The sequence below is a fragment of the Pipistrellus kuhlii genome, unplaced genomic scaffold (assembly GCF_014108245.1).
Source record: "Pipistrellus kuhlii isolate mPipKuh1 unplaced genomic scaffold, mPipKuh1.p scaffold_m20_p_3, whole genome shotgun sequence".
Taxonomy (NCBI): Eukaryota; Metazoa; Chordata; class Mammalia; order Chiroptera; family Vespertilionidae; genus Pipistrellus; species Pipistrellus kuhlii.
In genome coordinates, this window is record NW_023425529.1 from 70412359 (window position 1) to 70423886 (window position 11528).

Genomic DNA, 11528 nt, shown 5'->3' on the forward strand with positions numbered 1-11528 from the left:
TGGGACAGTGCTCAATCAACTAAGCCATACTGGTCAGGGTATTGTTTCTGTTTTTAAGGAAAACACTTTCAGCTTTTCATTGTTGAATATGATGTTAGCTGTGTATTTGTCATTTATAGTCTTTATTATGTTGCTAAAGGCCTGGTACACAAATTTGTGGATGGGCAGGACCCCTCAGCTTGCCCGGCAATCAGGGCTGATTGGGGGGCTGGCCAGACAGGGTAAGGGACCATTGGACGTTGGCAGAAGCAGTTAGGGGCAACCAGGCAGGCAGTCGAGCAGTTGGGAGCCAGCAGTCCTGGATTGTGAAAGGAATTGGACCTAAACAGGCAGTCGGCATCCCCAAAGGAGTCCCAGATTGGAGAGGGTGCAGGTTGGGCTGAGGGACATGCCCCCTAGTTCACAAATTTTATGCAAGGGGCCTCTAGTCTATATATAACACAATACACTAAATTCTCTTTTATGAAAGAAGTCTTATCATATCTCAATAGTTTAATCAAATTCACATTTTTTTTTCTCTCTTACATTGCTTGATGGAGTATGAAAAGTTAATGCTATCATATTCTACTAGAGGATTCATGCAGCAGTGGGGACTCTCAACCTGGCCTGTGGGATTTGGGCCAAAACTGGCTCTCTGACATCCCCCAAAGGGTCCTAGATTGTGAAAGGTTGCAAGCCAGGCCCAGGGATCCCACTGGTGCATTATCAGTGCTGGGGCGGCACCTCAGGAGGGATCTAGGACATGTCTGGCCCATCTCACCCAGTCCCAATAGCTGTGCCCCAGCAGCAAAATAACCTACTGGTCAGAGCATCTATCCCCTGGTGGTCAGTGCACGTCATAGATACTGGTTGAATGATCAAACAGTCGAATGGTCAAATGGTCTCTTAAGCATATACATATACGTATATACACACACACACAAACACACACAAAAGGCCGGGTGCATAAATTCATGCATGGGTGAGGTCTCTAAGGGTAGTGGCCCGGTGTCGCCCCCTCACCTGCTCCACCATCTGCCTGTGGAGTAATTGATTGGAGCCACCCCTCCCCCCCAGATCCCTCAGCACCTGGAAACCAGGTGGCAGCCCTGCCCCTCCCCCCCCAGCACTTCTGCTGTTTATGGGATGATCAGTGAGGTGTTCAGATCCCCACTCGCATCCACCTTGACCTGGCGCCACCTGCTCACCTACTCTAACATTCTGCTGCTGTCCTGCTCTCGTAGGGGCCCATCGGGACTGGCAGCAATTCTACTGCCACCAACTGCCCGTGACCACCATGTTCCGTGCTGCCCTCTAGTTGTCAGTGTATGTCTTATCGAACAGTACAAATTTTAATCCAACTCCTGCTTGAGGGGACAATTTGCATATTAGGCTTTTATTATATAGGACTAGAGGCCCGGTGCACAAATTTGGGCACGGGTGGAGGTGTGCATCCCTCAGCCCATCCTGCACCCTCTCCAATCTGGGAACCCTTGAGGGATGCCCAACTTCCCACTAGAGTCAGGCCTAAATGAGCAGTCAGACATCCCTCTCACAATCCAAAACTGCTGGCTCCTGCATTGAGCATCTCACTCCTGGTGGTCAGTATGCATCACAGTGTTTGGTCAACCAATCATTCAGTTGCTTAGGCTTTTATATATATATAGATAGATTAGCATATCACACATAGATGGTTCAGCAACCTAATTTAGAATGTGTCAGGATTTGGATCTATATTTTATTCTTAACAATGGGTCCAAAATTCCTTAAAGATAGAAATAATCATATTTTGACATATTTCACTAAAGGTCTTTCTGCCTTCAAATAAGTATTGAATATATAGATTCCTGGCATAATTATCATAACAAAATTGAATTCAAATTTGGATTTTACTTTGCTTCAAAAAATCATTACTATTTTTCGGTGCATATCTTTACCTGCATTTAAAATCACCAAACACTTTGTCTGAGTTCTCCACAATCCTTACTCCCACAATGAAGGTGGAAATAATGGACTTTTCTATCTTTTGTTGCTTTTCTTCCATAGTGGAAGGAGGGCTTGATCAGAAAAGGTGCATGATTACCAGGACCTCATAAACCAAGAATTTTTTCATTTTGCTTATCTTATCATAGCAGATCCTTTTTTACTGCCTTTTCTTTCTCCTCAAGAGAAGTAATTCATTAAAAATAATCAATGTCCACTATGTGCTAGGTACTCTTCTAATCATTTGAGATCAAGACATAAATAAAAAGCCCAATAAGAGCAATGCACAAAATAGAAAAATCTCATTTCCCTCTGGTCTTATATTCTGTGGAATACCATCTGTCATTTCAATATCTCCTTCCACCTACCTCTCCTTGCCTACATACAACTTTACCCAAGTTATTAATTTTCTTAAAATAGCTATATGTATTGGCTTTATCCCCATGTTAACTTCTTCCTGACTTAGTTATCTTTATTTCAATAGCAATATACACCACAGAGCACCTAACATAGACTTAATATATATCTTGATTTGACTTAATTCATTTGATAACATGTACTTGATATCATGAAATATGACATCTGATTCTAGAGTAGAAACCAGATCTGAGAAAATGTAAATGTATGATAACTTGAGTGAATCAGAAATTATATGTGAATTAAATATACTTTTTTGAAGTTTGATATATAAAACTTATTCCTAATGTGGCAGGTAAAAAGAGCACAGGCATTAAATAACTACATGGGCCAGGATTCTGAATGGTTAAAAGAATGAGTTGTCAAGTTGCTATCCAAATTGACAGCTTGAAAAATGGGAAACAGCTATTGTTATGTTCTAGGAAGTCTTAAATAAACCTAAATAGTAATTTTAAAAAAAGAGATTATTTGAAGCTTTATATATAAAATCAGGTTTTAATTATAACTAAAAGCAGAGATAAAAGAAGCATATAGAAAAACATAACCACAATTAGTTAGTGAAAGAAGATAGAGAGCAATGATATGAATAAAAGTATTTACATTTAAAACCATTATATAGAGTGTAAAAATGTTACCTTATTTTATTGTCTTTAAAGTAATGTTTTGAACTATGGACATGAAAGGTGCTTGCAATGAATTATTCATACCAGCAACCTATTCCCACTGCATTATATAGAAATTATAGATGCAAACTTTGGTTGAGGTTTCTAGTGTGATGCAAAATATCCTCCTCTAAGATTATATGGGAAATTTTATTTCTATCTAGATGGCCAATTTAATGCTAAATAATTATGTATCATATTAATTTAATGTGGGTATTTAATATCTATGGCAATGTGCTTTCTAGATTATTTTGGGTTATTATTGAAGAATTGAGAAAGGGAATGATATAACTACATTGAATGATAGCACATTCTGAACAGCAATTTGGAGAATGAAGAGCGGAGAAAAGGGAAAAAAAAGAACAAAGAAAAGACAATTAGAGGCTCTGGAATTAACCTTATAGGTGGTGATTGGGATGTGAAATTGTCAAGAGAGACAGGGAGAAAAAAGAGGACTTCAGTTATTGTTTAGATCCAGGGATGAAAGAGATAGAATAATCACAACTGAAAACTCAAATTCTGGTTGTAGACCCTAGCAACTACACAATACCTTTCTCTGTTAATACCAGAAGAAAGAGAAATTTTGTGGTAAATGGGAGATAATAAAATGATTCAAGTACATATTGAGTGAATGATTTCTGATAGGATGTCTAAATCAGTATTTCTATTACAGAATTAAATATGCAAATATAATCTCAGGATAGGACTCTGGGCAGACTAAAAAAATAACACTTACCTCCCATTTGTTTATAAAACAACAAAAAAGCCCACTGCATGGGAGAACATCTTTGGCAATGCTATCTCAGATAAAGATTTAATCTCCAAAATTTATAGGGGACTCATACAATTTAACAAAAGGAAGATAAACAATCAAGTCAAAAAATGGGCAAAATACCTAAATAGATACTTTTCAAAAGAGGACAAACAGAAAGCCAAGAGACATGAAAACATTCTCAGAGTCACTAGTCATCCTAGAGATGCAAGTCAAAATGACAATGAGATACCATCCCACACCTATAAGAACAGCTATCATTAAAAAGGACAAGTGCTTGCAAGGATGTGGAGAAAAAGTAACCCTCATAGCACTGCTGATGGGAATGTAGGCTGGTACAGCCATTGTGGAGAATAATATGGCGTTTCCTCAAAAAACTAAAAATGAAACTGCCATTTGACCCAGTGATCCCACTTCTAAGAATATTTCCCAAGAAATCAGAAACACCAATCAGAAAGGATATATTCACCCCTGTGTTCCTAGCAGCACAATTTACAATAGCTAAGATTTGAAAATAGCCTAAGTACTCATCAACAGATAAATGGAATAGAAAACAGTGGTACATCTACACAATGGAATACTATGCTGCTGTAAAAAAAAAAAAAAGGAATTCTTACCATTTGCAATAGCATGAATAGAACTGAAGAGCATTGTGCTAAGTGAACTAAGCCATTCAGAGAAAGATAATTACCACATAATCTCACTCATTTATGGAATATAATGAACAACATAAACTGATGAAAAGAAATAGAATCAGAGTCATAGAAGCATTGAACAGAATGTCCAACCTATGGGAAAGGTGGGGCACGAGTGGTGTAAGAGATCAAACAAGAGACTTGCACACATGCATATGAGCATAATCAATGGACATAGATAAGAGGGGAGTGAGGGCATTGTTGAGGGTGAGGGCGGCCGGGAAGAGGTCAATGGAGGAAAAAGGAGACTTATGTAATACTTTAAACAATAAATAATTAAAAATGAAAAAAGAAAAAGAATATATATAAATATATATGTACATTTTAACATTATAACTACATTGAGGCATAACTTAAAATGCAATATTAGAAATTATCTAAAAATAAAAATTTTAAAAATAGATGAATGACTATGAAAATTATGAATACTAGCCTGGATCAAATAGAACATAAAAAAAGATTGACACTTATGAATCTATATGTGATGAATGAAGTCAAATAAACGGATGTTTTCACCAAGATGACTGTGTCATTGGAAGACATAATGGTGGGTATTGAAAAGTAGAGAATATTAATAGAAAATAATTGAGCAAAAGGAAAAAGACCATGAAACAGATGGAGAAGTTATGATATATGTAGATGGAAATGTGGAAAAATGTGTTGTCTCAGATATCAAGGCAAAAAAAAAAAAGTGAAATCAAAATTTGGTTAGCAGCGTCAAATCAAAGAGAATCCAAAAAAAATATCAGCTAAAAGTAGTTTTTACTACAATGTAATCAGTCAGCACTTTAACCGGACTTGATTCAGTAAAAACTTGAGCATAGATGCCATATCATAAAAGTTTACTCAGGAAAAAAAGAAAGGTTGAGCTTTGGCCAGTGTACCTCAGCGTTCAGGGTTCTTCAAACTACGGCCCGCGGGCCACATGCAGCCCGCAGAGGAGTCTGATCTGGCCCCCCAGGTTTTTTGGGCAGTGAGCACAGCCAAGGTGTTACAGTAGGAATTAGTAGTTCATATAGTCCGGCCCTCCAGCTCTCTGAGGGACCGTGATCTGGCCCCCACTTTAAAAAGTTTGAGGACCCTTGGTTAGATTGTTAGCCCTCACACCAAAGGGTCACAGGTTCAATTCCTGGTCAAGGGCACATACCTGGGTTGCAGGTTTGATCCTGGCCCCAGGTTGTGGTATAGAAAGGAAGGCGATCAATAAATGTGTCTGTCACATTGATGTTTCTCTTTGTCTCTCTCTCTCTCTCACTCTCTCTCTCTCTCTCCATTCTCCCCTCCTCCCCTCTTCCTCCCTTCCATTTTCTCTAAAAATCAATGGGAAAAAATGTCCTCAGTTGAAAACATAAATAAATAAATAATTTAGGGGGGGAAAAAAGGAAGTTGAAAATAATAGTTATTGGGCTTAAAAGAGATAATTGGTCTCCTGAGTGTGAATGAGACAATTATATCCAAAAGGAGAATACATCTAAGGGAAATTTGATTTGTTTAGTTTTCAAAACTTCGCCCATAGTTAAATAATGATAAGAAGACTTGATACAAAGCATAAGGAGGAGGCAATAGAATATGGAGTAGAGATGGTGGGATTAGCTTGCATGTGAGAGTAATATTTTTGCTTTTACCAGAAAGAGATAAAGATGTTGAGTCAATTTGATCTATTTTATAACACTTCCTATAGCTAAGAGGAAAATAGTAAAAAGAATTTTTTATAATGAAAGCTGCATTCTGTCCAAACCAGAACTGATTTAGATCATAAAGTTTATCTTCAGGAAAAGATAAATAAGAAAACAGAAAAGAACATAATGAGCTTAAATGTGCAGATGGTTAAAAACAAACATCTAGAATAGCAATTTAGAGGAACGTGATGTAGATCAAGAGAGTCTAGTTAACCTCTCATTTCTGGTATGTATTGCATATTTAATCACAGATGGTGTGTACAAATCTGTGCCTGAGCATGCTGCCTTTAAATGAAAAAGCCCCCAGTCAATGCCAGTCCTATTCTTCAGATGCCAAATGCACTTTCAGCCCAATGTCTCTATTAAAATTCCAGGATTTTAAAGATGTTCCCCCAAAAATCATTGCCATAAAATGTATTTTTCGTTCCCATTTCTCTATATCAGTACTCTCATCATCCAGTTTTGTAGTTCTAAAAATATGTTTGAACAATCATTCACTTAAACAAATAACCCTTACGTTTTCTAACTTTATACTATATATTTTTTCCTCATGAACAATATATTTCCTACACTGACAAGTAGCATTTAAAGCATTTATACTCTTGAATGCATGCCTGAGTCACTGGACATATTTTTTTGAAAAAATTTGTGGAATTATTGATAGGTAGTTCATTATTAGTTATATTTTTAATTGTTGTCTAAACACGTTAAACTCTTTTTTGACATCTATACTTCAACTTTTCTTTCACTTATATGAATTTTATGTTATTGAAATACATTTTTATAATTTATACTAAGTGCAAACTATAATAAGTAATCAAATAATCTGTCCTGTGTTTTGCAATTATAGTGGAGTTAATAAATAATACGGCCACTGTATTTGTGAATATACAAAACAGGGCACATATAAATGTGGGGTTAGAAAAGTTAGGGAACAAGAGAATAATGGAAAAGGTATAGGAAGAGAATACTAATAACACTTAAAATTATAAATAATATTTAAATTTTATATTTGAAATAGCATACTCTTTACTTTTTATTTAATCTTCATATCTTATGAGATATATGTAATTATAATGATCACATCAAAAGATTTAGAGAGATTAAATGAATTTTCAAAAATCACACACCTAGTAAATAGTAGAGCCAAAATTTAAACTCCAGTTGTCTGAATCTGGGAAGTATTTTCAAGCACTAACAATAATTCAGGTTAGGCCTTGTCCATAATTCGAATTTGAGCACTTGTTCTTTTGATTATTAGCAATGGAAACTTGAGAAATAAAATTTTAAATTTCAATTTTCTCTGTTTTATTCTGGGATGATGTTTGTATTAGGCATTAAGGTAATACCTGTTTGTGTTGGTTAGATTTAATTATTTCTAAAAAGAAACTATAAAACCCTCTACTTATAGTTAGGTAGAGGAAAAACTTTTCTTTCATGTCCTCTTGAAGTTACTTATGGTCACATGACATTCTTTGGCCAGTGAAATATATGGATCTATATATATATATATATATATATATATATATATATATACATATATATATATATATATATATATATATATATATATGAGGGAGAGAGAGAGGGAGAAAGAGAGAGAGAGAGAGAGAGAGAGAGAGAGAGAGAGAGAGAGAGAGAGAGAGAGAGAGAGAGAGAGAGAGAGAGAGAAAGAGAGAGTGAGTATGCAAATTAGGCTGGGATGCCTTAACTGGTCACAGCTGGACAGGGGAAGACTGAGACAGAGATGGGGGGTCGGCAAGCCATTGCACCCCATCTTGGGCCACCCCCCCGCCCCCCCGCCAGGGCTTGAGTGGACATGGACAGGGACGGGGCCGGCCCACAGCCTCCATGGCCACTCACAGGCCCAGAGAGGGGATAGCGGGCCCGCCCACGTCCTGTGGAATCGGTGCGGTCCCACCTGGCTCCCACAGAAGCAGTGCAGCTCCGCCCCAGCTCCCATGGGCTCCCGAGGCTTCCGTCTTCCTCCTGCGGAGGCCGCCCTGCTCCCGTGGGAGCAGCGTGGCTCCTGGCAGTGAGCTCAGTCCCCGCTGGCTCCCTCGGAAGTGGAGGGTGGGTCTACTGCACGTGGTATCTGGTGATGGGCTACTAGTGATAATATATAAATATGTTCACATGGGGCTATCTTCCCTGGAGAGATGCCTAATTCCACATCAAATTTTGTAGATCCAAGTATAAAGCGTTTTTATTTTATTTTACTTTTTAGAGATTTTGAGCTGGTAGAAAAATTCAGTTTACACTGATTAATGCATCAATTTTTCTGCATGGCCACATGTAAATGAGTGTTGAATATGTGCCTTCTCTAAGGGATAATGAGCTTTGGAACTTACTTTTTGGGTAGAGACTGAGAATTTTTATAGAAATCATGTAACTACAGATTATTTTGTATTTCAGACTTACTTATCTGGCAATAAAATTATGTAGTAGATTTCTAACCTATTCATTTCTAGAAAGTTTCACTGCTGAGTAACCAAACCTAAAGATATATTTTGACATGATTTTTAAGCCTACTAATTTTATTCTTTTATTTACTGAATTCTGTGCTTGGATGATCTGTCTCCCCATTTTTATTATGAAACAATAATCCATCTGAAACACCTTTCTTAGACTAATTTTTGCAACAGGTTTGTTTCAATATCTAGCTAAGATTCTTAATGAGAGGCATCAGAGAAAATGTTTGAGCAAGAATAATATCTCTGCTAATTATATTTCAACTAGAGGCCCTGTGCATGAAATTTGTACATGGGGGGTGTCCCTCAGCCCAGCTTGCACCCTCTCCAATCTCGGACCCCTCGAGGGATGTCTGACTGCCCATTGGGATCAGGCCTACATGGGCACTCGGACATCCCTCTCACAATCCAGGACTGCTGGCTCACAACTGCTTGCCTGCCTGCCTGCCTTCCTGATTGCCCCTAACAGCTTCTGCCTGCTAGCCTGATCACCCCCTAATCACTCTTGGTTGATGTCTAACTGCTGATTGATGTCTAACTGCTCCCCTGCCAGCCTGATTGCCCCTAACTGCCCCTCCCTGCAGGCATGGGTCCCCCCAACTGCCCTTCACTGAAGGCCTGATCACCCACAAATGTCGTCCCTTGCAAACCTGACCCCTCCCAACTACCCTCTCCTACTGGCCTATCACCTAGTGAGGTGGTTCTATATCTTTTTTTTTTTTTTTTTTTTTTTTTTTTTTTTTTTTTTTTTTTTTTTTTTTGTGGGGTCTCTGGCACAGTTTAATGTCAAGTAGTGCCTATGACCTTTCTGAGATACTTGTTAGACGGTACAAAACAACCCATATTTTATGACTGCCTTTGCTGGCCTTGGGTACACATGGGAGAGTCCAACCTGCATACCAAGACCTGCTTCCACCAGCACCAAGCCCAGGGGCAGCTCAACAAAAGGTCTAAGGCACCTAAGGTCTCTCTTTGTTTACCATGCCTGTTAGGCTGAGTTACTAAAAAAGCCTCTGGCCATATGAGTTGCGTGAGGTAGATTCTCAGTGAGTCACCAGGTAGGGTTGAGTGTGGTGTACTAGGTTGACACAGAGTGTGGTTTACTAGGTTGAGTGTGGTGTACTAGGTTGATACAGATGTAACCAGTGCTGGGTCTGAGGCCACCTAGCAAAAATCTCATTGTACACTAAGCTCAGCTGCAACTCACCTGGGCCTCTGGCCCTTTGTGGCAGGGTGAGTTCTCAGGGAGAGGTCAACAGAGTTTGTCATGATAAACCAGGCCAATATTTGCACATATGGATGGATGGCTCTTCACAAGAACATGGGTGCAGGTTGTGTGTGTGAGAGAAAAATAAGTCTAACAAATCGGTTCCTCCCTGTGTATCCCTGCCATCATTGAGTCTGCCCAGATCTCTTCAAGAACCTTAAAGTCTGCACTGTGCCCCTGGCTGGCCATCACCAGCATACTTCTCCATAGAACATGAGCTTGGCGGAGAAGGACCACAGGTAGGTGGGGCCAGTGAACTTCTCTAGGGTCCTGCTATGTGAAGGAGAGTGCTTGACCCAGGAAAAATAGTATTTGTTGGTGGGATGGGAGATGGACTCAGCTCAGGGTCTTTGGGATCTGTCACTTCAGGTCTATCCTCAAAGCCAAACACCTCAGTCTCTTCCTGATAACTTCAGTTTGCTCTGAGTCACCTTCCCTCTCACCTATGACGAATGGTTGTGAATGAGATTTTGTGGGTTTAGCCCTTTAAGAGGTCTCCTGAGATGTCAATCTGTCTTTGGTGAACAAAATCCCTGTCGATTTTTACAGTCATGTGGGCTTGTCTTCTTAGCTCTAGTGCTCTCAGCTGGGAACCTGAGATAGGATTGAGACATTCTGCTACTCAAGGAATACCCTGTTTCCCCGAAAATAAGACAGTGTCTTATATTAATTTTTGCTCCAAAGATGCACTAGGTCTTATTTTCAGGGGATGTCTTATTTTTCCATGAAGAAGAATACGGTACACATTTATTGTTAAATGAAAATAAAGAAAATTTATTACCTGTAAACGGTACAGTAGTTTGGTAGTTGTCAACACAAACCAGACAAACTGTGAATCCTACAGTATCAAAAATTTACTCATTTATTCAATGACAATCATGTCATCATCTTCTGGAACGTCATTATAACAATCCAATTCCTAAATTTCCTGGTGAATTTCTTATGACTCCATTTCTTTCAGAATCAGTGGACCAAATCTCTCATGTTTAGCAATAGCACTGTCTTTAAATTAGTACTTCTTGTCAAGGTAGCCTGCTCGCAGTGCATTTGCAATACAACTGTCAGTGATTTACTCCCAAGAATTCTCCACCCAAGTCACAACTTCTTGCAGTTTAGGTTTCACAAAGTTTCCACACTGATTTCTCTCCATTCTATTTTCAATGTAGTTATTAATTTCCATGCGCAAATTGTCTTTGAATGGCTTGTTTAGTGCAATATTGAGAGTCTGGAGATAGGCCATCATTCCTTCGGGAATCATTATCTGATCTATTTTTCTTTCGTGAAGAAATGTCTTCATGTCTTTAGCATGGTGAGTGCTGGCTGCATCCCAGACTAGCAGACCTCTTTGGCTCCCTCACATAACAAGCAGCAGCATTAAATCAGAGGGGGGATTACCATTTTAGTAACCCCTTTTGATCCTCCAGTGTCATTTTGATTGCCCCCTCTAATCCCCCCTGTGTCATTTTAAGTGACCCCCCACCCCTGTGCCACTGAACACCTTCACCAGACATCCTCCCTACCCCTTTATCAGACATTTACCCCCTGGGACCTGCCTGGGGACTGTTATTGGGCTTGCTGGGGCCTGAATCTGGGCTGGAGCAGG